The sequence below is a fragment of the Dendropsophus ebraccatus genome, chromosome 1 (assembly GCF_027789765.1).
Source record: "Dendropsophus ebraccatus isolate aDenEbr1 chromosome 1, aDenEbr1.pat, whole genome shotgun sequence".
Taxonomy (NCBI): domain Eukaryota; kingdom Metazoa; phylum Chordata; class Amphibia; order Anura; family Hylidae; genus Dendropsophus; species Dendropsophus ebraccatus.
In genome coordinates, this window is record NC_091454.1 from 92555907 (window position 1) to 92560874 (window position 4968).

Sequence of the window (4968 nt, forward strand, 5' to 3'; positions counted from 1 at the left end):
AGACTTGATATTTTTTAAATAGACTAAAACTACAAATAAACTACAAATCTATATAACTTTCTGACACCAGTTGATTTGAAAAAAAAAAAAAATTGTCGGAGTATCTCTTTAAGTCTCACTGCTTAATGCAAGTATTAAGTATAAGCATGTGATAACTTTTCCCCCAAAGCAAAAAGGTACATAAGAACAACTGCACATTGGTCAAGGCACTAGAAGAACTAGGATTTCCTCTAAAAATAGCAATTTTTAGGTAGCTCATAATCCACTATGAGGCTTTTTTTTATTCCAATCATTATACTGCTAAGGCTTTGTTTTTTATACTAAAAAAGAAAGTGACAAATGTTTGCAAGGCCTGTTACTTATTGATTCATTTCTGACACCAAGAATGACCCCTAGGGGATCTCCAGTTAAAGATGAGTAATTTTTATTCAACATGACTAGCTAACTAATATTGATCTTTGACAACACATAGAAGTGCAGCATATTTGTACATCTTCAAGGTCTGCAGCATTGAAGGCAATCTGTCTTAATGGGAAATGCACTGTATGGAAATATACTCCTAGTTGCATTTTTTCGCGTAACTTCTCATTGCACACTGAGGGGTACATTTACAAAGGGTCTGGTAGGGGCTTAAGCCAGGAAGAAGGCACAGATTCTCCCCCTCTCCTTGATATACGCCTGCTGTATCCCTGCTCGCCCTATGTGCGAGCATGGGTGGCTCGGGATGGCTTGGTGCGTCAAGGAGGGGAGGATTTACGCCTGTTGTTATAGCAACACCTTGTAACTATAGTGCAACGGTCTATTAGGTAGTATATGACCTGGACAGTACTTACAAGTACCATACAGCCCAAAGAGCAGTAGTGTTTCTCTCCCCTTGATGTTAGGTTAGGCAAGAGATGGCAAATGGAGGTTAAAGGACAAGTCCGGCGGGACCTAAAAAAAACAACCACACAGACACACACACAGCCTGGGAGAAGAGGACGGAGGTCGACTGTAATCAGGTTATATAACTTTGTAATGTGTGTTAAATAAGCTAAAAAAGAAAAACGCCAGAGTTGTCCTTTAACTTTAGAAATATGTTATTTAAATACTTGGAAAAAATTTCAGGAAATGACTTTTCTTTCTTCTTTAATGGAAAACTGATGACATTTTGTGCAATAAATTTAAAATACTTTGTTGGTTATGTTCCAAATTCATAAAGAGCTTGCATGGTTTCCAAAATAGTTTTGGTGTAGACATTTGAAACTGCTCACATGAAGTTAAACTTACTGAATTTAATGGTCAAAAATGCAACTAAATCAATGAAATAGACCTAGCAAATGTTAGATAAGAAAATAATACAATGTAATAGCACTTACAATTAAAGTAATCATGGTTGAATGCAATGTTAAATGTATGTTTACTTGAAGGATACTGGCAGATATAATTAAAAACATGTTAATAGGAAAAGTATCTTTGTTACCTGTTGCAACCAGTCAGAGCAGTGCTTTATTTTACCAGAGCTCATTGAGATATAAAAGCTGAGCTCTGATCGCTTGCTATTGGCGACAAAGACAGTTTTGCTATTAGACAGCTGTTAAATATGCTCTCCTTTCAGAAGTCCCTGTCCGTACAGTCAGTATTGTGTACAGTCATATAATGAATGGTAAATACGGTTTCCTAATGCCCAAAGATACCAACAGGCAAGGTGCCTCAAAGGTATAGGTATCGGTGGGGCTCTAACCAACCGATTTCCACAATACAGGACAGGAAAGTCACAACCATAATGCCAAATTGTCTGGCCCTGTCACCTGGCTGTGTATGACAATCGAGTCCCCTATGCATATCACAACACCTAGCCCTACGCGTTTCACACACCAGTATGGTGAGATCATCAGGGGCTGGATAGGTGGATATGTACTCATATGCAAATACTAATCAATGTGCAGTGCAAAAATTTAATATGACGCAGCACACATAAGGAGCGTGATGTGTATTAATATCATGCCCGTATTAATCACTGACATCCTGGAGCGCTGTTCTGACAGCCAGGGCTCCTCTCCACTTGTTTACTATTGTGGTTAATCCCACGGGGGGCGTGTCTGGGAGAGGAGCATCTGAATCTGGCGCGCTCCAGGTTTGTTTGTGACGTCAGACGCGCCCGTAGCACGCGCTCCCGCTACTAATACGGGACCGCGGCTAGCACTCCCGGCATTCTGCCACTGCAGAGTCGGGGGATGACAACTCCGGGCGGAGGACCAGATCTGTAAGTAGTACCCATAACTCTGTGTGGTCATCTCTCATGTAAGCTAATAGGGATTATCACAGCTAATATGGTTAACTCTTACTCTCACAGGTAGGCATACTGATGGGATAATTCTCACCTATATACCAATAGCAATACGTGGATAGAGTAAGTACTATGCCTCCATTACACTGCGCTATACTCTAGGTGGTAGTCATGGGAAACTAACATCCTGTTTTTTTGCCTACTCAGCGTCCTGTGTCAGCCACTGCCAACATAGGACCTAATCCGCGAACGCTATACGTTTAAGGTTCAGTGAGTACCCAGCTACGGGGGTCTCTGCCCTACATCATCCTTTTTGTTATATGTGTGCTGCGTCATATTAAATTTTTGCACTGCACATTGATTAGTATTTGCATATGAGTACATATCCACCTATCCAGCCCCTGATGATCTCACCATACTGGTGTGTGAAACGCGTAGGGCTAGGTGTTGTGATATGCATAGGGGACTCGATTGTCATACACAGCCAGGTGACAGGGCCAGACAATTTGGCATTATGGTTGTGACTTTCCTGTCCTGTATTGTGGAAATCGGTTGGTTAGAGCCCCACCGATACCTATACCTTTGAGGCACCTTGCCTGTTGGTATCTTTGGGCATTAGGAAACCGTATTTACCATTCATTATATGACTGTACACAATACTGACTGTACGGACAGGGACTTATGGTGACAATACTTTTAGTCTCGTTAGTTAGGGCTTCCCACAACCATATTGGTGGGGTTTGTGTGACAGTATATACATATATTTTATGGAGATTTTTGTTGTCTTTTGTATATACTTTTTGAATTATTTTGGATACCTATTTTACTAATAGAAATAAAAGTTATATTTTAAAGCTTATCCTTCTTCAATTTACATACTTATAGCGAAGGTTGCCTTTATATTGTGGTTGTGTACTAGAAATACACTACATCCCTTTAGTTCTCCTTTCAGAAGGCTTAACATAGCAATTTTCTCTTCACTACAAGTTTCTATGATATGTAGATCCTGACAGCCTCTAGTACAATACAAAATTTCTGTGTAACAAAATATACCACCTACATACAGTCTCGCTGCTTTAGGCTGGGTTCACACTACGTATATTTCAGTCAGCATTGTGGTCCTCCTATTGCAACCAAAACCAGGAGTGTCCACACAATGTTGAAATTGAGTGGATGGCCGTCATTTAATGGCAAATATTTGCTGTTATTTTAAAACAACGGCTGTTGTATTGAAATAATGGCAGTTATTTACTGTTATATGGCGGCCATCCACTCAATTTCAACATTGTATAAACAGATCCTTTCAGTGTTTTTAATCCACTCCTGCTTTTGGTTGCAGCATGAGGACCACAATACTGACTGAAATATACGTAGTGTGAACCCAGCCTAAAGGGGTTATCAAGGCTTACGAAAATATGGCCACTTTCTTCCAAAAACAAGCATGACTGTTGTCCACAATTTGGGTGTGGTTTTTGCAGCTTGGTTCTACTAAAGGGAATGGGGCTGTGACGTTATACCACACACCACCTGAGTAAAGGGGTGATGCTGTTTTTGCAAGAAAGTTGCTCTGTTTTTCTAATCTTGGATATTGGTCTTTGTACAGAGCATTATACAATAGTAGTGGTGGTGTTAGTCAGTATGTGGTGGGGTTAGTCAGTATGTGGTGGTATTAGTCAGTATGTGGTGGTATTTGTTACTTGTAATCTGGTACTTTTTTTATTAGATTTGGTCAGTAACAATATGGTGGTGATTGTTGTTGTGTGGTGGCAATATTTCCTTCCTATATACTGGTATTGGTAATATTGGTATTAAGGATTTGGTCAGTAACAGTATGGCGGTAATATGTATGGTCATAATATTTTCTCTTCTATCATAGCATCGCTTGGTCGTGAAAGGGGGAGGCCTAAGTTGACCTCTTGAACCAGGGCCTAGGAGATATTAGCAACGGCCCTGCTGACAGGTGATTTAAACTTATAAAATCACGCAGATCTGTTGACAGTGGTGGACACTATGTATTGACACACAAAGTGACTGCAGCAGTTTCCCAGCTACGCAGATTTCACTGTTAATTTACTCACACTTTCCTTTATCCCTCACTTATACCTAATAAATATTCTATAACCTTGCATCTCCCCGACTTTCTCTTTTTTCTCTTTCTCTCCCTTTTTTCTCCCTGCCTCTCTTCTCTCTCGTATAATTTCTCTGAATACTGTATGTGTCTGCTCTGTTCAATGTATGCGAGCTTAATAGCAGGCTGATGGTGTACTCCTGTATTTATAATGAAGGAGGAAGAGTGACATCGCAAGGGGGAGGCTTGCAGCTGATTGGCCGAATGCATTGGATTATGGTACTGTTACGTGTGTGTGCCCACCATCTTTACGAACTTAAGGAAAATTTTTCTTCAAATTTTGCAGTTTGTAATGAATCTCAGTTCACCAAGGTCAGTTTGCTGTACTCTACTGTTTAAAAAAATGTACATGGCTTTTCCCAGAACAATAAATGTAAAACATATTTCAGTATTAAGAGGGGGTCACTTTTAAATTAATGTCACTTAACTCTTTTTATACTGGGCTGGGTGCAGAGCATTCTATACAGATTCTTGCTTACTGTCTATTCATCAGGGAGTTAAGCGGGGATGCACAACATCACCACTTATAACCCTTGGTCATGACAATTAGTGGCAATCTATAAACTGTAGA

General features: G+C 40.0%; 1 long non-coding RNA gene across 1 annotated transcript; it reads left to right on the forward strand.

The window, feature by feature from the left end:
* Nucleotides 1-801: 801 nt before the first annotated feature.
* On the forward strand, nucleotides 802-4704 carry LOC138775441 (uncharacterized). The gene is made up of 3 exons (XR_011360560.1): nucleotides 802-1001; nucleotides 4146-4229; nucleotides 4555-4704. It is a non-coding gene; the product is annotated as an uncharacterized lncRNA (long non-coding RNA).
* The last annotated feature ends 264 nt before the right edge of the window (nucleotides 4705-4968 follow it).